Genomic DNA, 27,180 nt, shown 5'->3' on the forward strand with positions numbered 1-27,180 from the left:
GCACCGCTCTCTTGCCGGTTGAAAAAGGTGTCTAGCAAGTGTTTGTGCTGGCGCCTTTGCTAATTAGCCTTTTCACATATTGTCTTATGAGAGATCAGTTAAATGTTCCCATTATTGCTGGTACGAAGAAGTCAATCCTATTATATGTGGATGACGATGCTCTGATGGCGCAAACAGAAAATTCCGCCCATAAGTTATTAAAATTAATTGAAGGATCTTGCCGTAAGAAGTCATTGACCATCAATGGAAGTAAAGCTAAGTGTATGGATTTGAGACCTTCTCCTAGCTATAACTGGAAGCTTGTGGTCAAAAGTGTACCCATGGAAGTTGTCAAGCATAATTATCTAGGAATTAAATTCTCACATAATCTATCCTGGGGTCGCCATCTGCAGAAGGCAACATTAGTATTGAAACAAATGGGAGGCGGAATCTTAAAGTTTAGCAAAAAACTGGAGCTAGACTTACTAGTGTCATCTTGCAAATATACATATAGAGGGCAGTGGCAGCTGCTCTCTATGGGGCAGAGCTATGGGGGTACATGAATATGCGAACACTCCTTTAGTGGCACTGATGTAGAGCAAACTTTTAGTCCAATATCAGAAACTGCAGCCCTCAGGCCAATCCTATACTGGGTCAGAGAAGTCAGGAATCCGCCGGGCCGCAGTCCACTTGGATACACTAAAAGAAGCCACTTTCAGTGGCAGTGATTGAGGTCACTCATGATTTTCCCACATGCAGAAAAAAATAAACAAGCTGCAGATGATGTCCCTGTGGGAAGCCCTGGGTAGAGTGAGGCAGGATGCCGCTGAGTTGATTAAAGAGCGGTATTATGAACATGTGAAGTTACAAAAATGCCAGAAGCTGAAAGCAGGCACCATTGTGAGTGATTACGTCTGTCACACCTATGGCCCCTCCCGTCCAGAATACCTGGATGTCTTGTACCCGGATTTGATGCGAACACTGTACATAACATTTTGATTAGCAGGGATTACCTTTTACAAATCCTGATGCTTGACCTTAATTTTGAATAACATGATTGCAGTTTGGAGAGTTAGATAATTTAGCCCATTTTAGTTTGTTTGGTAACAAATTTGATGCTGCTAGGAGGTGATAGCTCATTCCCCTTTTTAAAAGCTTTGGGGTTAGACATGCTAAGCAAGCCATGGCTCTGTGAGTTAAATCTGACGATGTTAATGTGGTCAATTATGTAGCGTCTTTTCAATGGGTGGCATGCCCATGCCTGAGAGAGCTCCCTGCAGTGCTATGCACTAGTTTCCCCAGATAGCTTCTCTGGATCTGCACATATCTTTGGCCATAATATGCTGCTACCCTCTCTCCCAATTGAAACCCCTTGCATCCCTAAGCACCTGCACTTTTTATATTAAGTGGGTGGTAGAATGTCAATATGAGGATGGATTATTGCTCTCACCTGATAGTGCCCCCTGTAGTGGTAGGCACTAATCTATCCAGATAGACACTGTAGATTTGCGAAGATCTCAGGCAGTAATATGCTGCCATCTTTTGCTCTGTATAATTGGTTTGTATATTGTTACTATTTTATTGTATCAGTATTTAATATATGTAATGAATTTGTGATGCTATTTAGGCTGGGATTGTAGAGTCTCACTTATGCACTTGGGCTGAGTTTTTAATTTGTTATTTTAAAATATTGTATGGCTGGCAGATGCAACAATAAATAAACGGTGGAGTAATCAAATGACAAATAATGTAAGAAACCAGCATTCAATTTAATTACTTTTAATTTTATATAACTCCCCACCATATACCCCTACTAACCCAGCAGCCGCACATAAAATGTAACTAAAAAAGATCAGTATTAAATAATTTACATAATTAATTGCTTAAAAGATAACTATAATCAATAATTAATTGTTAATTCATTAGTATTTAATGACTTTCCCACCCTGTACCTCTATAAACCCTGCAGCCTTCACTCGAAACATGACTAAAACAAAATCAGTATTAAATAATTAACATAATTATTAATCAAGCACATCATTAATTAATTAATAATTCATTCATAATTCATTATTACTTCTTTGACTCCCACAATATCACCCCACAAACCCAATAACCCACTACAACACTATCATGTTTTTATAATTAATCAAAAAAATTATATAACAAATTTGACCCATAAAATTAATATATTGATAAAAACACATTAACATAATTAAAATCAATATTTTTCTATTTATATTACTGAAAACGATATTAAAATGTGATATTCTTAAAAACAATATTACTTATCCGGAAAAACAATATTCTTGACAACAATATTTTTTAATCACAATATTTGTGTCCAATGGTTCTGTCTCCCGATATTTTGAACTCAATGCTTTTTCTAAATACTATATTTATCAAAGTGTTCACAATATCATAAAACATTCCTGTTGCATTTGGCAGAGAATTCCCAATGTAAATTCCCATTGTATTACCAGTCTCTGGAACCACCTCATACCTTATTTGTCACAGGCTTACACATGTCTATTCCTACAGTATTTTAAACATGGTCTGTACTAGCAATGTGTATTTCAGTTATGCACATTGGAGCTACTTTTCATGCAGGCTAACACAACTGGTCCCCAAACAAGGACGTTTTTGGAAAAAGATAAACAAAGGAGTGGAGCCAATGCCCCGTTCACTATATTGTTTTTAACCATTTTTTGTGATGACGTGATCCAATAATTATTTCAGTGTAAAACTAGTTTTCTAAAAGTGGTCGAATTGTAGGCTTCTTGAATTTTTCTTAAATTGAAAGGCTCAGGAACTTATTATTTCATTTTTATTTCCAAGGCAAAGAAATTGTATAATGATGTTAGTCATGTATAAAATAACAACAGCATATTTTAAAAGTAAACGATCTCTCAGCCAAATTTCATTTTTCACAATCATTGGTATTTTTATTACTCACATTATTTCAGTTTCAGTGATTTACTTTATGGTTGTTGCTTTTCTTTTTCTGTATTTTGATTTGTTGCATTTGACACTGAATTCAACATTACAAATTATTCAACCTACATTTTTTCACTAATCTTTCCATTTCCTGAAGGCTTACAATGTTGATTTCAAGGCGTATTCATTCACACTGTCAATTTTCACAGAGACGGTTATGCAAATAACATAATTTGCATAAAGAAGCTGAACACAACACCTCTTAAAGCCCCCTTAAAGCACAAATTGAAGTTCTTTGAGCAAAGCCTAATTCTGTCTATTTAAGCTACACTGTCATCTTGCTAGTTAAAACAAGGTCACTGCTCTAACCTTGCTAAAATGTAATGACAAGTACTTTTTAATTACTGTATTTTATTGCGTGTATTTTTTATAATCGACAGAAGGGAAATATGGTGATATTTAATTTTCAACAGTTCAGTTAGTCACTATTACATGTGTGCAACTCCTGAGTTATACTCCCCCACCCTGTAGTAGCAATACTGCAGGAATTAGTAACTACGGACTACAGCGATAGTGTAACATTATGGAAGACACATTGAAAGTGGTGAATAACAGCAAGAATTTGCATTTTCACACCACTTTTTTCATGTACATTTATTTTTTCAGGTTTTCCTCAGCTCATTTTGCCTGCTGTTAGGAAGTAAAATGTCTGTGAGACAGATGAGGACAGAATCTATTCCTAATTTGCTTGCCCAGCTATGATTTTTATGAGCAGTAAGCATTTGTTGGGATGGACAGTGAGGTAGCGATGGTAATAAACTTAACAATTATTATTTTATTTTTTTTAATCTCTCCAAACTCCAGAGAATGAGATGACAAGCACATAATTACAGAAGATACAGCAGAAAATTGAGAATGGTTAGAAGTGTGGATGAACCATTTTTATGTTTTGAAGTTTCAACCTAGTATGTGATAGATAGTGGTAGGAAAAAGTGTGAAATCGATAGGTGAACCTGGCAAGCTACACATTTCTAAAAACTAAACACAATTTCAAATTCAGCAAGGGAAAAATTGCATAAATTGCTCATGGCTACACAAGGACACTGATCACTGAAATCGAGCATCATGGAAATATGTGGGAAAAAAGCAATTGGTGACATTTTCATCTCTAATTTTGCACTGAAGGCTGATTTACAAAGGTAACAAACCATTTCAACATCAGACCCTTCTAATTGAAGAGATTTATGATGCTTATAGATTGTCTAAACACACATGATACCCAGAGACAACAACTGAGCTGCAGCCATTGAAGATTTTTCACTATCTGTACCAACCATGAGGCAATTTATAAAATATACTCTTAAGATTGAAAAATGGGTGGAAAGGAAACCGATTGATTTATTTTAAAATATGCACAAAATACTAAGTTTAGGAAAAGTGGTTATTTGTAGCACTGTAAATGTGCCTTTTCACATACGCTTATTAGAATCAGGAGCCATTTTGCAAAATGTATTCTTTATTGCACACTGACTTACAATTGGAATCCAAAAATGGAATCTAAAGGTGGAGAGAAATCCAGTGGTTAGTAGCACATTTTCTACTTTTCTGTATTCCCACACTTCTGATAAAAAAAGCAACTCACATGTATGTCTGGGATAAGCACCTGTGACTGGAAAGAACCCAAAACAATAACATTTTTGGCATGAAAATAACCCTTTTTGAATATATGGGTAGCTTCAGAATGTGTGCCCAGGTTGTTCCTCCACCAGGAGAAACCAAACAAACCCGGCCATTTCTGAAAACTAGACACTCACTGGAGTCCAGGATGTTCAAGAATGCATAGATCCGACTATGTGTTCCTACCCACAATGTCCCGAAAACATTAAACTTTACCGAAAATGACAAATTTTCCTCACATTTCTGTAAGGGAAAAATTATGGAATATTTGGGGATTCACAAAATTCTTACTACCCAGCCTTCCCAAACATGCCCCATAGAAATGGCACCCTACCTATGCAGCTGACACTAGGGCCTGTGAGAGGGACGATCAACCAAGGGACCATGCGTAGACCACATTGACTTAATATGGTCACAGTTTTCCTCCTCCATTTCTGTTAAAGGAGTGTGACATGGGGGCCATGGAGCAGCAAGTAAAAGCAGCTGCTCCAGTGGTTGGTGCATTAAGCTGCCCTCACCTTTAACTTGGCCCAGGTTACTAGCGTCCGTTTTGGCGAAGAATTCCAGCATGCTAGGTACTGGTGTCACTGGAGCCACCAAGCAGCTAAATGTTCTCTTTCATTAGGTATTTGTCTCTAAAGCTACATTGCACTGGCTTACTGTATGTTTCTCCTATTTTTAACCACTGACAAGGTGAAGTCTCAAAATACTAAAAAATGTGCTGTGGGATAGAGGAAGGACAAAAGAGACGGAGAGTAAATAAAGTGAACACCTTATATCAGAGCTGTCAATATTTTTACAATAAACAGACTTATCGTTCATGTGCATGTAATAGAGCTCTCAAATTACTAAGATTCGGTACATGGGTAGCTCTCCTCTCTGGTACTCATAATTTCTTATGTATTGTGCTAATTATCTTCTCCAATGAATATCAAATCTTTGTGTGAGCAATCCTATACCTCTGGCCAGCAAATCTTATTATATTTAGAAGAGCAACATACTTTTAGGTGTGCATCATCTTCCACCATCTTCCCTAGGACCAGATACATGATGCATCAATAATGCATTTTTATCTGTATTTTGTTTTTTGGTTCATATCAATACTCACCTGAAGAGTGTAGTCTGGAAGGAGCATTTGTAATCCAAGACTCACTACTGTTACCCAATTGTGCTTCACTTTTATTGCCAGCGCAGACTGTTCAACAATAATGTATTAAAGGGACAGATCATAGACATAATTTTAGTCCACAATTTAATAGGAAAAACAGAAACAACTTTAAGGGTCAGTGGACCTTGTCCATGCCTTGTCAGACAGATCAGCAGATTACAGGACAAATACAAGCTCGCGTTTTGTACTGTCTTGCTCCACCTTTTCCCACATGCTAGAAGAATTTTGAGGACTTGTGGAGAGATATAAAAGATAGATCACTGCTTCACAGAGCAGAGTCCTAAATTATTTTCTGAGACCTAGTCTTGTAAAATCTTTGCTTCTGATATACACCTCTACTTTTTGGGTTTCACCACGGTTGTGTTGCTCCATAAGATTATGTTCTTGATCATTATTTTTCACAGTCACCATTGATTCTGGATTCAAAATTATTTGAACATTTTCTTTTATAAGAAGCGTCCAAAGATTTTCTCTGAAGCCTGTGGTCATCACTGCTGAATGTCTGGGATGCCAAATGTCAATCCTGTCTAGTCTTTAGTCCATATTTTGTCTCTTTTGCCATCCACCATACACTCCCTGCCCCTTTATCTCACTCCTGAAAGAACTTCCTTAACCCCTTTCTCACAGTTTTTCTATCATTCACTCCCTCCTCCTTTCTCTCTTTTCTGCCATTCTCACTTATGTCCTGAGTTAAAGACTCATGCATGAAAAGTCAATCAATCAGTAGGTTTGTAGACTGCAGCTTGTTACCTGTGAGGGTATCCATGAAATTGTAGGGTCCAGGTGGTCAGCCAAACAGCCAGATCTTGAGTGCCTTATGAAACTCTGAAAGAGATGGTGACGTTTAGTAATAAAGGGGTAGTTTGTGTCGTGTCTTCACTTCTCCATTGCCAGGTATAAAAGGAGCATTTTCCACTCCTGCTTTGTAGGATGCGGGGTGTGGGCGAGTAAGAGGGAGGCAGAGTGAATGTGTTTGGTGTGCTGGTGGTGGCTCATGTAGGCAGGCTCATGGTTGTGTAGAGTCTTGAATGTGTGGGTCAGGAGCTTTAACTATCATCTCTTCTGAACAGGCCAGTGAAGATCCCTGAGGTAGATGGTGATGTGGGTTCATCTTGAGAGGTTGAGGACAAGTCTGGCTGTGGTTTTCTGTATGGTCTGTAGTCTTCAGAGGAGATGGGCTGCGATCCTTGCATAGACAGTGTTTCCATAGTTCACTCAGCTGGAGATGAGGACATGGTTGATCGTGCATCTTAAGATCTAGGGTAGACATTTCAATATCTTATGAAACATGTGAAGGATGGGAAGGATGAAGAGGTAGGAGGAGGAGACAGAGTTGATCTTCTCTGTCATGGTTAATTTGTTGTCCATGATGATGCAAAGGTTTCTAGAACAGTCTGCCAAAGTTGGAGTAGGTCCGAGTTCCATGAGCCACCAGAAGACACCCCACAGGGAGCTTTTGTTATCAAAGATTAGTACCTCTGTCTTATTCATTTTAAGTTTCAGGCATTTGTCCTTTATTCAGTTGGTGACGTTTGTCATGCAATTGTGAAAGTTGGTCTTGGTGTTGGTGGAGTCTTCAGAGAGGGAGAGGATGAGTTGTGTGTCATTGACATAGGATATGATGTTGAGTCCATGGGTCTTCACAGTGCTGGACAGTGCTGTCATGTACTTTGTTGGAGGGGGTGGTACTGAGTGAATATCCTTGTGGTACATCACAGATGATTTCTTTGAGTTCTGAGGTTAATGGTGATAGATGGACTTTTTGAGTTCTTCCGATCCATCTGATAGCTGACCCGTGGATGCCAATGTTATGCAGCCTAGCGATGAGCATAGGCTGGTAGACTGCCAAGAGGTCAAGGAGTATCAGTACCACTGACTCTCGTTGGTCAAGTAGGGTTCAGGTGTTGTCAGTGGCAGTAATGAGGGCTGTCTCAGTGCTGTGGTTGCTGCACAATCCAGATTGAAAGGATTTGCATAGGTGGTTTTGTTCCAGATAGGAGAAGAGTTGTTGGTTTATGGCTTTTTCTTTTTTTAGCCAGGAATGGGAGCAGGAAGATTGTTTGGTAGTTGCTTAGTAAGGCATTGACCTCTGCATGTTTCCAGTCCTCAGGGAAGGTGGCTGTGGCTATTGAGGTGGTAAACAGAGTGGTGAGTTCATGGCTGATCTTGGCTCCTCCAAGGTTAAAGATGCTGTGTGGGCACTTGTTGCTGGGGGCCCTGAGTGGACTGAGCTCATGATGGCGGTGATGTCTTGGGGACTAAGCTGGTTCTAGTCAGGCAATTTGTTGGCTGTGGTGGTAATGGGCCAGTGTGTTGGTTGAATAAGTCGGAGGCTATGGGCTGAGTTTCGATGTTCTGGTGATCTTGTCGCAGAAGAAGTTTACAAGGTTGATGCAGAGTTGCTGAGAGGGGGTGATGTTTGTTGCAACTGATGGGTCTGAGAATTCCTTGATGATGATGAATAGTTCTATGATGTTTTTGGAGCTAGATTCAATGTGTGAAGCTAGGGCTTTTTTCTTCAATTCTCTCACTTGTTGGTAGTAGAGGTGGAGGGCTGTCTTTAAGGAGGTCTTGTCAGTGGTGTCCTTGTTCGTGCACCATCTCCTTTCCAGTTGTTTACGGTGGTGTCTAGTGGTTCTGAGGTGTTTGGTGTACCAGCTTGCCTGCTTGGCGGACCTTCTGTGTGTTATTGTTGCTAATGGGAGCGACATTGTCGCACAGTTTCTAATGTTTTTGTGTAGGTTTTTGGAGGAGATTGAGTGGGTGGTCTTGAGGACATTGATCCATTTGTCCTCTTAGCCTTTGTTGCAGCTGTCCTCGGGGTACTGGGCAGGCTGAGGAAGTAGGTCTGTGAGCTGGTGACGCTGAAGTGGGAATGGAGTCATCAATCCAGTTCTGTGGGGTAGTTGGAGGTAAAGGTGGGGTCTAGCCTGCAGTGTGCATGGGGTTGTGAACGATTTGGATAAAGCAAATATTGTTCATGCTTTCAAGGAGGTTGGTGATGTTGGTGTCACTGTGGTTGTTGAGATAGAAGTAGAGGTGGCTGAGGAATGTATAGTCCTTGTAGTCAATGGCAAGGGATGAAGATGGTGAAGAAGGTGCAGAAGCTTGGTCATGGTCCTGGGGGCGGTAGGCAAGGATGTCCCTGATTGTGGTTTTTCCATCCTTTTGGAGATGGAAATTGAGGTGTCACATGATTAGGGTGATGTTGTTTTTCGTGGTGGTGCATTGGATGGATTTCTTGTGTATGAAGGTTATCCCTCTGCCTGGCTTGTTGATGCAGTCACAGTGGGTGATCTTGTATCCTTTGGGTAGTGCAGTTGCAGTGATGGGTGAGGCTATGGAGTTGAGCCAGGTCTCTGTGAAGAAGAGGACATCAGGTGCAAGAGTGGTGATGAGCTGCCTAATCTCTCTGGCATGTTTGCAAAGTGAGCATGTTGAGAGGTGCGCATGTGAGGTGACTTTTGTGTTCTGGTGCGCGCATCAGTACAGTCTTGGAAGAGCTGGGCAGGGTGCTGACATGTGTACTATGGTAGCTGAAAAGACAGTGGATGTGTGTCAATGGTCCTACCATGGAGTGTGGATCAGCATGGCAGCAGTCTTTGTGGCAGCGTCTCGTATAGAAGGCACAGAGATTGTCCGCAGTGTAGCTATGGCAGATGGAAGAACCAGGGTTCGTGGTACTGGACATGGTCCAGGCATGAAGGAATTAAGGCAGGCTTGACTTTGGCATGCCAGCAGCGCTCCTACTGCTCACCTCCACTGTGCAGGTCTGCTGCAGCCACCATTAAGTAGATCCTGAGACGTGGGAGTGGCACTGGGGATGGCCCTACAGAAGGGGGGAAGAAGAGGCAGGAAGCCACAAAGGAGAGCAGATAAGGAGCAGTGAGGTGGGAAGGTCAAGTAGATGAATGTCAGTAAGAGCAGGAAAAGGTAATGTGAGAAAATAGGGCTGATTGCAGAGGCCCCCTAACTTTTTGCCTCCATTTTTCACTTTTTGCTGGTGTTTTCCTGACTCTGATGGTGCCCTGGGTACTGCTAACCAGTCCCAGGGCCTGTGCTCTGTGTTAATTCAATATGCAAATTGGGCTAATTATAATTGGCTAAGTTAACCTACCTATAAGTCCCTAGTATATGGTAGGGCATGTAGGTTTAGGGACCACAGCATAGGTAGTGCACCCATAGGTGCACTGCTGAGGTGCCCAGTGTCATTTTAAAGGCAGGCCTGCCATGCTGGCTTCTTTTAAATTAAAGTTATATGCAAATTCGACTTTGGAATTAAAAGTAGTTCCAAAGTCTTAAACTACCTTATTTTTACATAAGTCACCCCTAAGGTGTGCCCTATGTGCCCCTAGGGCTGGGTGCCACGTAACTATAAGCAGGGACCTTATAAAAATAGTTTTATAAGCCCCGGTGAGGTAAAAAAAGCCAAATTCGTTTTTCCCTCATTGTAGTAAATGGCCTTCATAGGCTAGAATAGGGAGACTTTATTTTAATTTTTAAAGTCCCCTTAAATGATGGATACCAAGAGTTTGGTATCAAATGAATTGTTGTAAAAAATCCCACAACTTCCAGTTGTTGGATTTAATATAACTTGTTCAAGCAAAGAGTTTTACACTTTACCTGAAAAGTTGCCAATTGCAGCCCTGCATTGTTTTTGCTGCTGTGCTCTGATTGGGCAGCCTCTAGCAGCCTGGCCAGGCTGCATTGGTGAGGTGTGAAGTGGCCTGGCTTCACACAAAGGAATGTGCATGTGGGAGGGAAGCTCCCCTCAGCAGATGGTGAGGCAGGAAGGGGGAGGGCTGCCAAACTGGTCTTCAAAGGCAGAGAAGGACATTTGGAGCAACCAGCAACACCCCCACATCCTGCAACCCTAGACAACTAGGTGCCCCCTTGATTAGATTAGGAGAGGGCAGGAGAGGGGTGTGTTTATGATTTTTAGCCACACCAGTGGGTGGGCTCAGCCAGATGTAACCTCCAAAAATCAGATTCAGCCATGATGGATTTTTGGAGAATGTTGCCTCCTGGGATTGATTTTTACCACACTTCCCAGGAAGTGGTCATCACAGGGGGAAGGACCCTGCACCTGATTGGAGAACCAGGACCTCCCTGCTTTTCACCCAGGAGCAAGGATAAAACTGGCAGACCTGCACCCACACCTCAGATCCCCATCAGATTCCAACAAGGAAAAACCAAAGGAGAAGAAGGACTGCCCTGCTGGACCCCTAGCCTGCACCTGGAACCTGCACTCAGAAGGACTGCACCAGCTGCACACTTGGGCTTCACCACAAGAAGGACTTTTCCTGGCTTCAACTGGTTCAAGGAGGGACTCCCTGTTTGCTACAGGTGAAAAATTGCTAACCAGAGTCCCCTGCACCAACTCCTGAAGAAAGCAACCAGCTGACCACTGTCCAGTGGCCAGAAAGGAGTTTGTGCCAGGTGCATTCTGGGAGTTGTAGTCCGCACCCCCAAGGACCTTCTCAGGACTTCTGGACCCTTGGGGTGAGCTAGGGACCTCAAAAGATTCTTAAAAGGACATCTGGGAGAAGCCCCAGAAGTTTGGAGAAGTTTGGAAAATGTTTGTAAAAAAGCTCCACAGAGGGACCGATCCGCCGCGGCAACTCTAGCCGGCTTTCTTCAACCGCGACCCGGTCTGATTTGCTGGTTCGTCCCGGTAAAGAAAATCTCAGAAAAAGAGACTAAGTCAGAAGGTAAAAAGTTGACCGGGACCTTCCAGCCAGCGTATGCGAGGAGGGCTCCAGGGACGTCGGATCAAGATCCAGGTTTACCCCGGTTGAAGGATTTTCACCTCGAAAAAACGACTAAGTCCGAAGGTAAAAATCTCCACCGAGGATTCCCGCGATGCGTATCCGGAGAAGGGCTCCAGGAGGTCGGATTGGACTGGCAGGTTCGTATCGCTGAAGAAAATCTTTGAAAAAGAGACTAAGGGGGTCATTCCAACCCTGGCGCTCGGTGTTAAAGCGGCGGCCAAAGCGCCAACAGGCTGGCGGTAAAAAAAAATGCAATTCCGACCCTGGTGGAAACCGCCAACAGAGACCGCCACTTTAACACACTGCCCGCCACGGCGGGACGAACAAACAGTGCGGCGGTCTCCGCCACAGACAGGCGGGAGACAATGTACCACCCACCCTATCACAACCCACCAATCCGCCACCTTTTCCGGGGCGGTAGCCCCGCCGATAAAAACACGGCGGAAACAGACATTTCAAATGGGAAACGCTCACCTCCATACACCCCACGAGGAATCTGGACAGCATGGAACCCGAACTCCACATCCTACCAGCCATTGTCTTCCTGCTCCTCTACCAGGAGCACGAACGCCGGCGCAGAAGACAACGGTGAGTACTGCACCTACGACACAGGGGAGGGGGGAGGAGAAAATATTACAGGGACACACATACGCGACACACCCACCCCCACCCTCACCCACTACAACACACACATCAATGCATAGCAACACATCACAGTTACCCCCCCAAACCCCCCAGAAGAATGCAAAGACAAAAGGAAATTATTATAAATTTAGAATTATATTGTAAGACTGAGTATAAAATTTATCACACATCAATAACTTTATATACATAAATTGTCCAGTCCGATATGTCTATCAGCTATTGTTCGTGGGCCACTGGGCCAAAACACATGGGCAAAGCCCACACAGGATACCTGCCTCCAACGTAGAGAACACTGCAGGGGGAAGGGAAGGGGGGGCACCTCAGCCAGATGAGTCCACGACGCCAGATCCACGAGGGGCCTCCATGGCCACTGTGCCATCCTGGGGAGTGCAAAGCCACAGTCTCTCAAGTCTCTACAGTGGGTGGGTTGCCCACTGTGCCATCCTGGGGAGTGCAAAGCCACAGTCTCTCAAGTCTCTACAGTGGGTGGGTTGCCCACTGTGCCATCCTGGGGAGTGCAAAGGCACAGTCTCTCAAGTGGATAACAGTCTCCACTGGTACTGGAGGGGGACTAGTGCCCAGAGTGCTTTGTGCAGCCCTGCCCGACACAGATGCGGGCCTGCCCCTTCCGCCAATGGGCCAGCGGTTCTTGAGATGAAGGGCCCAGTTCAGCGGTTCTTGAGACGGCGGTGCCCAGCGGAGCGGTGCTTGAGATGGCGGTGCCCAGCGGAGCAGTGCTTGAGATGAAGGGCCCAATTCAGCGGTTCTTGAGACGGCGGTGCCCAGCGGAGCAGTGCTTGAGATGAAGGGCCCAGCGGAGCAGTGCTTGAGATGAAGGGCCCAGCGGAGCAGTGCTTGAGATGAAGGGCCCAGTTCAGCGGTTCTTGAGACGGCGTGCCCAGCGGAGCAGTGCTTGAGATGCAGGGCCCAGTTCAGCGGTTCTTGGGACGGCGGTGCCCAGCGGAGCAATGCTTGAGATGAAGGGCCCAGCGGAGCAGTGCTTGAGATGAAGGGCCCAGCGGAGCAGTGCTTGAGATGAAGGGCCCAGCGGAGCGGTGCTTGAGATGAGTGTCCTGGTCAGCGGATCCGGCCCTGGCATGGATGTCACTCACCACCTGACATGTGGCTGGCGGGGCCTTCCTGCCCATCTGTCTGGTGGCTTGCGGGGCCCTCCTGGGCTGCAGTACCGGACCTGTGGGTGTCCTTCTGCCCACCCGGGACGTGGCTTGCGGGGCCCTCCTGGGCTGCAGTACCGGGCCTGTGGGTGTCCTCCTGCACACCTGGGATGGGGCTGGTGGGGCCCTCCTGGCCAGCTGGCCTGCTGCCGGACTTGTCAGGCGTGCTGCCCTTCCCACCCTTCCCTGTTCGCCTGTGGCCCTTTCCCACCTTTGGCGGTGTGCCAGGTGGCACCCGACTTCCTGCCAGAGCCAATGTAGGGATTTTTGTCCCTGGTGTCTTTGGTCTCTCGCGCCGGGCACTGGAAATCTTCGGATGCCTTTCCGGGGATGGGCTGGCCGTGCCTTGGCTCCTACCTGAACTGGCTGCCCTTGAGGGTGGGGGACTCCACAGTCCATGGCAAACAGTCTTTACAGGTCCCGGTTTTGTGGTGGCTGAGGTGCTGATTGGAGTCTTATGAGATGGACGGGGTGGGGGAGTTGTTGGAAAGAGGTCAAGTTTGGAAAAGAAAAGCAGTTTGGAAAGAGAGGGACGGGTAGGTGTAGTGGGTATGGGAGTGGAGGAAGAGGATGTGGTTGTAGGAGTGTGAAGTCTGGTGTCTTTGGGTGCAGGTGCTTGGGCTGGAGGCTGTGGTGAGGTGGATGGCTGTTGGGTGGGTGGCTGCCTGCGTTTGTGTAGTTTGGAAGAGGGGGTGACAGACACACTGGGAGAGGACACAGGGGACGTGTAAATGGTAGTGGGGGTGGTGACTGCACGTGTGCGGAGTGTTCTGGTGGGTGTGCTGGTGATGGACGTAGTGGCTGAAGATGTTGTGCATGCAAGTGTGAGTGGAGACGTCACAGGGAGGGAGGAGGGAGACGAGGAGGAGGGAGACACAGTGGAGGCAGTGGGTGTTGGTATGTCTGCATGTGGATGTTGCTTGTGTGAATGCTTGTGTGATGTGTGGTGCTTATGTCTGGATGAGCTTCCCTTGGGTGTTGAGGTGTGTGCAGGCTGGTCTGATGGTGTGTCTGGGATAGGCAGAGGTACAGGGGATTGGGTCTGGGTGGAGGAAGTTGGAGGGGGGAGGCTAGAGACAGTGACAATGGCTGCCGTCAGTGCTGAGGCCAGAGCGTTGAACGATCGCTGATGGGCAGCCTGACCCGAATGAATGCCCTCCAGGTATGCATTACTCTGGTGCACCTCCCTTTCTACACCCTGGATGGCATTCAAAAGGGTAGACTGCCCAACAATGATGGTCCTCAGGAGGTCAATGACCTCCTCACTGAGGGCAGCAGGGGTGACAGGGGCAGGGCCTGAGGTGCCTGGGGCAAAGGAGATGCCCACCTTCCTGGGTGAGCGGGCACGGGGCAAACGCTGAGGGGCTGCTGGGACGGCGGTGCTGGTGCGCTGGGTGGCGGCTGTACCTGTTGTTGCGGGGGGCACGGATGTTGCCGCCACCACAAGGGAGCTCCCTTCAGAGGACGAGTCGCTGTCACTGACATTAGCACGAGTCCCCTCTGTGGAGCTCCCCTCGCCCTCCGTCCCACTGGTGTATTCGAACTCCATTGCATGGCCCTCCAGGGCCATGTGGGATGCAGCTCCCTCGTGCTCCGATGCCACTTCTCCTCCGCCTGATGATGCTAATGCACACATGAACAGGAAGACCACAAAAAAGGGGGGGGGAGAAATAAAGACATGTTGAGTGCATGCATTGGCGACACCGTTGGCGGAGAGGACAGTCACAGAAGCCCCCTGCACTATGCCGCGCACTTGGGGTCCACTACGCAATCCGTGGGACATGGCCTACAAGCCTATAGACGACAACTGCACAAATAGATGACACAGGGCCATGGATACGTGTACTTGGCACCCTACAGAGGTGGGGGGCGGGGGCACAGGGCCATGCCTTATGGAGGGGCCTAGCCTACAGAAATCGCCCTGGCCTAGGGATACCCACAGCCCTCCTCCCCCACCCAGACACCTCCACTGCGCGCAAAGTCAGCAGAATGTATTTTTACTCACCCCCTTGTGTCTGCTGTGATATCCTCACGCGCCCATCCAAATCGGGGTAGGCCACCGCCAGGATCCGGGACATCAGGGGTGTCAAATGTCGACTGGCACCCCTCCTACCTTGGGAGGCCATCCCCAGCTGAGCCTCCGCCGTCTTCCTGCTCCAGCGTCGGATGTCCTCCCACCTTTTCCGCCAGTGGGTGCCCCGTCTGTTGTGGACCCCCAGGGTCCGGACGTCCTTGGCGATGGCACGTCAAATAGCGACTTTCTGGTGGGCGCTGACCTATGTGACATGTACAGGGAGAGAAAAATAGTCATCACCTTCTGCATGCTCGATGTGAGTGGCCCCCCATCCCCACCCTTGCCATGTGGCACGTGCTCTCATCTGTCGTTTGATGCATGCCTCAATCGCTCCCCTCCCCACCATCTTTCATCCACCCCACTAAACCCAGGCATTGCCCACTAAGCATGGTCCCTGTGTACTTACCTGTTGGTCTGGAGGACCGTAGAGTAGCGCATAGTGGGGGAGGACCCCATCCACAAGTTTCTCCAACTCCTCCGCAGTGAAGGCAGGGGCCCTTTCCCCAGTCGCATGAGCCATTGTCTCTTCCAGACCGAGGTCACAGCAGCACTTGCAGTGTAGGTCCTCTCCTGTGGAAGATCAGGTATCGAGTGATTAAGCAGATAGAAAATGGCGGTCACGCCCGCGGCAGTGCGTACCGCGGCGGTGCGTACCGCGACCGCCGGCGCACTTCGTCATTGGCTCCTGAAACCCATAGGGTTCAATGTTAACCAATGCGGCTTTGCGCCGCGGTCTTCGACCGCCTACCGCCACAGTGTGCCACGGCAGCGCATTGACCTCACATCCCACTGTCGCACTTCACAGGTCAGCCAGCCGCCAATTCAAGGGCCCACATGGCTTAATTTCTACTTCGTCACACATACCTAGGCCTTGCATCAACACTCATACAAACCTTTCAATGCATTGGGAATCGTGTTATGTGCAAGCTGTGGTTACGTACCTGTGGGTTGATTGACTCTGTGCTCGCTGTTGTCCTTCATAGGCACCGTCCGCTGGCACATGCAAGGAGATGGAGGAATCTTCCCGTGTACAGACCGCTGGTGGACCTGTCGACAATGGAGGAACGACATGTCATACTGACATACAGGCTTGACCGAGCCACTATACAGGAACTGTGTGCCCAGCTGGAGCCAGACCTGATGTCACCCTCCGCCAACCCACAGGGATCCCCCCTCTAGTGCAGGTGCTGTCAGTACTCCATTTCTTAGCAAGTGGGTCATTTCAAACAACAGTGGCCATATCATCAGGGATGTCCCAGCCCATGTTTTCCAAGGTGTTGTCCAGAGTGTTGTCTGCCCTGCTCAAACACGTGAGGAGCTACATCATTTTCCCTGAGGTGGGGGATTTGGTTACAGTGAAAGGAGACTTCTATGCCCTTGGACATATTCCCAACATCATTGGTGCCATTGATGGGACACATGTTGCTTTGGTCCCCCCCAACAGGAGTGAACAGGTGTACAGGAACAGGAAGAGTTACCATTCCATGAATGTCCAGATGGTGTGTTTGGCTGACCAGTACATCTCCCATGTTAATGCCAAGTTCCCTGGGTCAGTGCATGACGCCTACATCCTGCGGAATAGCAGCATCCCGTATGTGATGGGTCAACTCCAGAGGCACCGGGTGTGGCTATTAGGGGACTCTGGTTACCCCAACCTGTCATGGCTATTGACCCCAGTGAGAAATCCCAGGACAAGGGCAGAGGAACAGTACAATGAGGCCCATGGGCGGACTAGGAGGGTGATCAAGCGAACCTTCGGCCTCCTGAAGGCCAGGTTCAGGTGCCTCCATATGACTGGTGGATTCCTAATGTACTCACCAAAGAGGTGTGCCAGATCATCGTGGCCTGCTGTATGCTTCACAACCTGGCTTTGCGACGCCAGGTGCCTTTTCTGCAGGAGGATGGTCCAGATGGTGGTGTTGTAGCAGCTGTGGAGCTTGTGGAGAGTGAAGAGGTGGAAGCCGAAGAGGACGACATAGAGAACAGGAAAACAGTAATACAGCAGTATTTTCAATGACACACAGGTAAGAATACACACCGGCATATTACATATACTTAAACACTACTACCTCTCTACTGTCTGTCCTTTTCCCCCAGTGTATGGTAACTGAGTTGTGTCTTTCCCTTCCGTTTTCAGAGATGTGGGCCCCACTGCGTGACATCTGCTTTGTTTCCCCATGGACTACAGCTGTGTGACAGCGGTTTGTTGGCATCACAATGTGAATGAACATTTTGGCACGGTCATGTCTAATACATTTTTCTAAATCACAGCCAGACTCCAGATTGTTTTGTGCAATAAGTGTGTGTATTCAAGTGCTCTAAATTGGATGGGTGGTTGCAAATCGGTGAGGGGTGATGGTGGAGGATTGTCCATGGCAGAGTCCAGACTATCAGTATCACAGGTGCATTGTCCAAATGCCTGTGGGAAGTGGAGCAGGGGCAGTTTATGGTTGGACAGGATGACAATGTGGGACAGTGGGATGACAATCAGGGCGGTATCCTTTGCTGGCTGGGGTCTTGACATCTTACTCTGTCTTCTTCCTGGATCTCAGGGCCCGCTTGCGGGGTGGTTCTCCTTCTGCAGGGGGTGGGGTTCTGGTGGCCTGTTGGTCTTGTGTCGGGCCTCCTGTCCACTAGCGCCGGCGGAGGTGGTAGGCAGTTCTTGGTGCATGCTAGTGTCAGGGGCCCTTTGAGGTGCCACAGTGTCCCGCAATGTGGTGACTACTTCATTCAGGGCCACTACGATGGTACCCATGGCGGAACTTATGTTTCTTAGTTCCTCCCTGAACCCCATATACTGTTGCTCCTGCAGAAGCTGGATCTCCTGAAACCTGGCCAGGACCGTCGCCATTGTCTCCTGGGAGTGGTGGTATGCTCCCATGATGGAGGAGAGGGCCTCGTGGAGAGTGGGTTCCCTGGGCCTGTCCCCCCCCTATCGCACAGCAGCCCTCCCAGTTCCCCTGTTTCCATGGGCCTCTGTCCCCTGGACCGTGTGCCAACTACCACTGCCCCCAGGTCCCTGTTGTTGTTGGGGTGTTGGATTAACCTGGGTTCCCTGTAGTGGTGAACACACCGCTGATTGACGTGTCCTGGGGACAGAGGTATGGGCCCGCTGGGTGGGTACTGTGCTGGTGTTTCCAGAGGGGGGAAGGTCTGCTGTGGCCTGTGGCTGTGTGAGGGGAACCGACTGTCCTGAGGTCCCCGATGGACCGGGCTGGTCATCTAGATCCAGGGAGACTGAGCTGCTGTCCTCACTGTGGGCCTCTTCTGGGGGTGGAGTGGACATTTGTGGACCCTCCTGCGCGGTGACCTGGCGTTCGGGTCCTGCAGGGGTATAAAAGTATGGTTATTGCTTCTGTGTGTGCCATAGCGTGCAATGGGTGGGTGCCCGTGTACCCCAGTGCTGGCATTCCTTTGTGGGGGCTGTTGTGACGGTGGTTGGGGGGGGTTGTATGTGTATGTGCAGTGGGCATGCTTAGGTGATGGGTGTCCATGCTTTGTGGACGCATGCAGGGCTAGGTGTTGGGATGGGTGGGTTGTGATGGTGAGACATTTGCAAGGAGTAGGTGTTGATGGGGGTGGGGGTGAGGGTGGGGGTATGAGTTGGCATGCAGGTGGGGTGGGGGGGAAGAAGTAGTGTAGATGAGACTTACCAGAGTCCATACCTCCAGCTACTCCAGCGAGGCCCTCAGGATGCAGGATGTTCAAGACCTGCTCCTCCCATGTTGTAAATTCTGGGGGAGGAGGTGGGGGTCCGCCGCCAGTCCGCTGCACCGCGATGTTGTGCCTCGATACCATGGAACGCACCTTCCCCCGTAGGTCATTCCACCTCTTCCTGATGTCGTCCCAATTTCTTGGGTGCTGCCCCACTGCGTTGACCCTGTCCACTATTCTGCTCCATAGCTCCCTCTTCCTGGCAATGGTGGTGTGCTGCACCTGTGCCCCGAACAGCTGTGGCTCTACTCGTACAATTTCCTCCACCATGACCCTGAGTTCATCATCAGAGAACCTGGGGTGTCTTTGCGGTGCCATGGGGTGGTGTGGGTGATGTGTAGGTTGGATTGTGTGGTGCTAAGTGTGGTGATGTGTATTGTTGTGTTGTGTGATGTGCGTGCAAATATTGCTGGGTGACAGTGAATTGGCTGTCTGGGTGCTCGGATGTCTTTTCTCGGTGTGTGTTCACGAATCTCTAGGAGTGGAGGTTTGTGGGTGATGTGGGTGTGTATTTTATATTGTGTTGGGTGTGTGGGAGTGGTGTGTGTATGTGTATCAGGTGTGTGTATTTTGAATTGTCCAATGTGGTTGTATTTTGTAAGTGTGTGTGTATTTTGAGCGCGGCGGTGTGTACCGCCAATGGAATACCACGGTTGAAAGACCGCCGCGTGGATTCGTGTGTCGTGATAGTGTGGGCGTATTTCTGTTGGCGTGACGGTGGAGGTTTGGTCATCGCCAGTTTCTCGCTGCCCTTTGGTGTGGCGGACTTTTGTGTTTGTCTGTATTTTGGCGGTTTGACTGTTGTGGGTCAGAATGACCATGGCGGTTTACCGCGGCGGTGTTATGGCGGTTTTCTGAATGGCGGTTAGCACCTTTTACCACCGAGGTTGGAATGACCACCTAAGTGAGAAGGTAAACTTTTAACCGAGGCCTCCTGCGGCCTGTAGCCGGGCAGGGCTCCATCACGGTCGGCCTTAAACTTTGACTTTGCCCCAGTCGAGGTGAAACCAGATGACTCGATTGGTGCTTTTTGTTTCTAGGCGCTAAAAAAACAATAATTATTTAAAAATTCATAAGGTTCCCCTTATCCGATTTTATTTGTTTTTGTGTCATTTTAAAGATAAAAATATAATCTATTTTTATAATTGGTTTTGGATTTTTAAATTGTTTCCTGTGTTTTATTTAATTACTGTTTTGTGATATTTGAATGCTTCACACTCTGTCTCCTAAGTTAAGCCTTGACGCTCGTTGCCAAGCTACCAAGGGTTGAGCTGGGTTTAATTTACTGAAACCTAACTGGACCTTAGTGGAGGTTAGTGGCCTATTGCTAAGTGTAGGTACCTACCTGCCCTTACCAATAACCCATTTTCCAACAGGTAACAAAAGGGGGCAGAAAAGCAGTGAGAGAGCAGGGAACAATTGCATTGGAGAAAAAAGGATGAGAGTGAGAAAAGAGTAATGAAGGCAATGCAGAAGGCAAGAAAAGGATGCAAGTGAAAAAAGAGAAATGCAGAAAGGCAGAAAAGGTATGAGTAAGAAAAGAGCAATGGGTAAAAGCAGAAAGGATGTGAATAAGAGAAGAGCAATGAAGGCAATGCATAACATCAAAAAGCGATTGAAACAAGGATACCAAATAGAGATGGAGCTAAAGTGGAGATGAGGAAGGGACAGGGGTTCCCGAAGAGCAACAGTGATTGCTGGCATGGTGGAAAGCTCGGCCCAAAAGGGCCTCAACTGGTCGGAGGACCAGTCCAGGTAGGTGGGGAGCTTGGGAACCTGTCCCATTCCTCAAAAATGAGTGCTGATGGACCACACTACAACCACGGCTTAACTCAGCACTGAGTAGATGATTCATGTGCACTGTTTTAAAATTGTGTCCCACATCTTCTTTTCATGTTCTGTGTAAGAGAATATTTTGCTTCGTCTGACACTATGGAATATCTCTTCTCTCTCTCTCAATATCTCTCTCACCCTCTCTCTGTCTTTCTCTCTCTCTCTCACTCTTCATAGCGGGGGCCAGTTTTATTACTGACAGCTCGTTTTGCTGCAGTGCTGCAATATCAGCCATAGTAACAAAAGAACAAAAGCAGCAGTGCTTCATCCACCCACCCGACCCAGGGGCTGATGTGACAAAATTGCTAGGGCTGCTTTGGGTTTCTAGTCCAGCCCTGCTCTCTCTAGCTCTTAGTCTCTCTCTCTCTCTCTCTCTCTCTCTCTTTCTCCCTGCCTTCGTCACCCGACCATCCCCAACCCTAAATTTTGATTCATTTTTCTTAGCAAATCTTGTTGCAAACATTGACACATTGCTCATAGCTGATCTTGTTACAAAAATCATTTTTTCAGTGACAGCCATAGCAAGTGGAAGTTCTTGATCGAGATGTTATTTTAATTGCTAATGAATATTCAAATACATTTAAGTTTTACCTCCATCTGATGCCGCTGAAAATAATAGATCCATTTATCTTGCCTAAGATCTTGCCCCACATCACTGATCAGGGAGAACACTGAGCTGAATCGTTTTTCTTCTTAGTTATCGTCTTGTCCCAATGTGCTCAAATATTAGTTCCTGTTGCATTTTTTTAAGTTTGTTGAGTTGAAAGCATGTCCACTGAATTCAGCTCATCTCTTTCGTCTTAGGCATTACCCAGAGATTGATATGACATTTGCATTGCTACACTGAGCATTTCTTTGTCACATCTGGAAATGAAATGTGACACCAGACCCAAATTTACATGCACTCCCCATCTATAACGGAAGAAAGATTTTTCTCACATGCATCTGGCAGCAATTGAAACGTTGTGGTCTCCAGATGAAAAGACCTTAGCATTTCAGGTAAAGGGACATCCAAAAACAAAAGTTTTATACATGTCCCAGTCATTCATGAGAAGGAAAGTGCATTCTGGCCATGTATTGCAGTGGCGGCCGGCAGCTTTAGGAAGGGGTGGGCGGGCGGGGAGAACACACACACTCACTCTTTCACACACAGACACGCACGCACGCACGCACATCCATTAGCAACACTCATAACAATCAAACAGGCATGCATGTACCAAACATTAGTTTTAAAAGTTTACACACACATTCTTTCACACACACATGCACGCACATCCATTAACAGCACTCATAACATTCAAACATGCACGCACGCACCAAACATTCATTTTAAAACATCACACACACAAACACATACACTCACACTTAGCTTCAGCCTCGAGGTCCCAGGAGGGTTGGGACTGCTGCCTTCCATCATTGGCTGACCTTAGCAGTCCCAGCCTTGTCACAGAGTGGGATGGGGTCAGTGAGACTGCTGACCCCACCACACTAAGTGACGAAGTGTCACTGATTGACACTCGCTCTGGGCGCTTCAGAGCTTAAACCTGAAGTGCCCAGGTCGAAGTCAATGGGTGACACTTTCCTTGTCATCCTGGGAGGGCCTCAAGGCACCTTTGCTGAGCCGAGGAGGTCACGCCCATAGGAGCTGTGACCTCCTCAGCCCAGCAAAGTTCAGCTCAGGCAGCGAGGAGTCTGCGCAAATCGCGCATGTCTCACTCCTGGCTGTCTGAGCTGAAAATGAAGAGTGTCTGACAGGCTGACTTTTGTTCAGCCTGATAGACACTCTTCATTAGGGGCAAAAGGTGGGGGGGTGGCCCCTCTGCCCTAAAGGACAGGCCGCGCCTGATGTATTGAGGCTCATTGCTCCAAATACGTTCCATGTAATCAGTCAACATGCATATGTTTTTTATCAGTTAAGCAGTTTAGGATTGTGATAAATCTGCATCCATATCTGAAGTGAGTTTGGGACAGTGAAATCTTTTTTGCATCGGTTGAAGTGCATTTTGAATGCTCAAATGTTTATTTGCATCAGGGGGAATATAGCATTGTATTCCACTGTTGCTTTGATATTAGTACCCTTGCAAACGGTCACCATTCTATGTTGGCTTTCCATGTAAACAGTATTATTCATTATGCTATGAAGTTGTTTAAACTGAAGTTCTGGTTCTAGCAAGGTCAGGTCTTATTTGCATATGGTTGGTTCCAAAGTGAGGTGGCGTTGTGTGCAAAATAATGAAGGACTGGAGGGAGCCTCTAGTAATTACAAGTAACTGAAATTAATTCAAGTATTCCATCCATTACTTTTTTGTATACTTCATTGTAACGACTAAGTGGGACAGGTTTGACAAACGTGGTTCCCATGTACAGTAAGCTACTGGAAGTAAGTTATACCTGGCTGATGAGCACTAATGAGGGTGACACTGGTTGTAGGTTGTTTGTGTTCATGGATACATTTTCCTACAAGTTCGAGCTGGACTGTTCCGATGGGAGCAGGGTCAAGAATTATTTGCACATCCTTGATTCCAAACTAAGGTGGCATTGTGTGCAAAATGGGTAATTAGCAGTGGCTGAGGTGAATTTAAGTCTCGCCAACATTATTTATGATATGAATTTGTTTTAGTCTCTCAAGAAATTCATTCGAATATTGATACTTCACTTGAAAATTGTTTTGTTTTGTCAGTAACACTTCTAATGCGTTTTAATTTATAAGAAATTCAGAAACCTTGGTAGTTTTAGCATTGCAAAAAGTATCATAGATACTCTAAAGGAGTAAGATATTCACACTTCCCATATTTCTTGGTATGATGTATTACCTTTGAAATGGGACACAAACGTATTGTCTTATTTAAATGTTTGTATTTTGTCACATAGAGAAGACGTCGACTAAATGTTAAATCTTCACGCACAGTAGTAGTGCACCTCGAAGTAATCCAGAGGCAACTCCCTCAAACATCTGAGCGCTCCTACATTGAGCTTTCCTTTTTCAGTACATACGCTAAAACATTATTTTCCCACAGTGAATTTGTCACCGAGGGCATCGGATTAGAATACCTCACATACGGTTCAGTCCATAGCTGGATACTCCAAGATATGAGCAGGATATGGCTATTTGTGCTCTCTTTCCTCCTTACCCTTATGTAACTGCTGGAATCTACATAAATAATGTAATGTAAATGTGGCTACTCGTGTATCATGCAAGGATACACAGTCAAGGGGCAACATCGTAGCTCCGCATTCCTATGTCTGCACCCCTTAATTCCTCTCCCTTCTGGGGACGAACTTGGGGAGTGAAGCAGCTGAATATGTTGCCAATCTCCTCCCCTCACCCTCCTGTTATGTCATTTCTGGGTGTAGTTGTAGGAACGCAGATCCTTCTGCTTATCCATATGATGAGAGGTTACTGTATGTGCTCATTATTAATCTCTATGTTCTTATTTGTAAAGCCATACAAAGTGATGGTTAATGTGCATGCTCTTTATTAACTTTAATGCTCTTATTGTATGTACAGTTTTATGAATTCCGGGCGGAGTTACAGACTACTTGAAATCAACCAAGAATATCTGCCAGAAGAGGAGGTTTTTTTCGACAGTACCTCTTTATTCATTCCAGTTTTTACCAGAAATGGGGGATCTGTGAGATTGACAATACCTTTCTATTCATGCAGCAGGCCTCGGTGAAAGTGCTGATGTTGTAGTATTTAGTTGCAACCAAAGCAGCTAAGGGTTTGGTCTGTGTTCTCTCCACCTCCTAGACTATGATCTGCAGAGGTGGGATAAACCTTTTTGGTGCTGTTTTGTTTGTTAGGTTACATGCATGTTGTCCTAATGCTTTTTGGTTATTTAGGCTGCCAGCCAGTGTAGCTAGTATTTTCATCGGATGCTTTGGATGCTTTTGGTTCACCAGTAAGTGAACCTATTCCCTTATTTAAAACCTGCACCTTTTTTTCCATTAAAAACAGTGCCCTTTCTCTTGTTTCACTTGATGTAAATTGCATTGGTCTGCATACTCATTCATGCAAGTGTTTCAATTAGCTTGAATTGGTTGTTTGGCAATGTGATATTAGTGCTGTGTGTATCACTAGAAGCCAGTTCTGTTGTTTCTGTTGACCTTCTGCTAAAAATGTGGAATGGTTTTGTAGGAAATCAGCTTACTGGTTGATGGGGGAAGCTCTAGCAGGCTGAAACACAAGCATACACAATCAAACCCGAAATTAACCTGTGCTTAACTCTCCGGTAGTGTGGTACAAAAGTAGCCAGTCCCAATTTAGAGGCAATGTGTAATGTATGTATTTTACAGCACTTTAAACAGTAATAAAGTGAAAAATACAGTAAAATGTAAGTCATTATTTGAGACCAAAACAACAAAATTCCAATCAGTGGAACCAGAGATATGCATTTTTTATGTTTTAAGTTGAAACAGTGCCTATAAGCACAAAGCACTAACTGTAGTCATCTGGTCATGCCAGACAAGAACAAAGTCACAAGTTAAAACCGACTTCAATAGAGTGCAGACCTGATACTGGGATCAAGTTAAGCCCGCTGAACAAAGTACCACAAATACTAGGAAGTGTCATGCAGTGGCAGGTCCCAAGGAGCTGTGAGGCTGCAATGTGATGTTCTGTGTTGTCATTAATGATGCTGTAGATGAGGGGCTTGCAATGCCAAGTCCTGCATCGAAGACGCATCGCACACAGGTGGTTCTGTAGAAGCTGCAGGTCTGTGAAGTGGAGTAATGCATTGTGATTAAGGATGCCATCGACGAAGGGCTTATGATGCAAAGACCTGCATCCATGATGCATCGTGCACCAGTGGTTCAGAGCAGACTTTGGACTGTGATACGAAGTCTGGCATTTGAGATGCATAGCGCTGCGGCGATTCCTAAGTAGAGCTGCCGGGAGCTGCATCATACAGCATTGGTTCCAACCATAGGATCACAGCAGGAAGAGTCCCTTCACTCCCACTTCCAAGGGTCAAGGACTGGGGTGGCACCACTTGAGGGGCAAGACTCACAGCAGGCAGAGTTTAATTGCGGGGTTCAAAATGGTCAGAGCTTTTTCTGGCTCTGAAACTCTGATCAAAAGGCCAACCAATTACCCTTAGATTTATTCTACTGGTCCTGGGGTCAAGATGAAGACCCAGTCCTTTCACTGAGGCAGCAGGGTATCCAGGCACCAGGGCAGCAGGGCAATAGAGAAGCAGTCCTTCTTGCAGAGCAGCACAGCAGTCCTTCTGAGTCTTCCACAGGTCCAGAGATGTACTGAACAGTTTGGTCTGAGGGTCCAATAATTGCACTTGGTGTCAGCTTTGAAGCAGGGTAAGGTCCTGGAGGTTTCCACCCCAGAGGTATTTGAAATTTGCTGCCACCCAGCCTTAGCCCCAGCTTGCCTGGGGTCACAGGTGACTAGTGTTAAACCCTTTGTGAGTGAGATCAGACAGAGGTTTTGTGATCTGCAAGTGTGGTAGGTGACAACTTATTCCCCCCCCCCACTCAAATGGGTCCTGCAAACTCCTATTCCCCCTTTGTTCCACATAATGCGAACATTACACAAAGACCAACTGCCAGTTACTCCTAGTCAGGTGACTCGCGATACAGGCTGCATGTACCAAATAGTTGGGAACATAAAAATGCCAACTTTCTAAAAGTGGCATTTTCAGAAATGTGGCTTCAAATCTGACTTTACCATTAAAAAGGGTTTTAAACTACAATTGTTTAGTCACAAAACTCAACATTTCTATCTGCTTCCAACTGAAAGTTATCCCTTATAAAATGTAAAGAGGCAATCCCAATGTTATCTTATGAGAGAGGTAGGCCTTGCAGCAATTAAAAATGAATTTAAGAGTTTGTCCCTACTAGGGCATGTAAAACTTAAAAGTATATGTCCATCTTCTTAAACACACTGCACACTGGCAATGGGCTGTTTAGGGCCTACCCATGGCGTGACATACTGTATATGTACAGAAATAAATGCTTAGGCCAGGCAAAAGGTTTATTTTTCCAGGTCAAAATGGCAGTTTAAAACTACACACACAGGCTGCAATGACAGGCCTAAGATATGTTTAAAAGGTTACTTAAGTGGGTGGCACAAGTGGTGCTGCAGGCCCACTAATAGCATTTAATCTACAGGCCCTGGGTACATTGTGTATCACTTTTCTAGAAACATATAAGTAAATGAAATGTTCCAATTGGGTTTAATCCAATGTTACCATG

General features: G+C 46.5%; 1 protein-coding gene across 2 annotated transcripts in view; it reads left to right on the plus strand.

Annotated features, from left to right (window-relative positions):
* Positions 1 to 27,180, plus strand: part of ADGRA1 (adhesion G protein-coupled receptor A1) — an 869,330-nt gene that overhangs the window by 492,446 nt on the left and 349,704 nt on the right. The window lies entirely within an intron of this gene.

The sequence above is a fragment of the Pleurodeles waltl genome, chromosome 6 (assembly GCF_031143425.1).
Source record: "Pleurodeles waltl isolate 20211129_DDA chromosome 6, aPleWal1.hap1.20221129, whole genome shotgun sequence".
NCBI lineage: Eukaryota > Metazoa > Chordata > Amphibia > Caudata > Salamandridae > Pleurodeles > Pleurodeles waltl.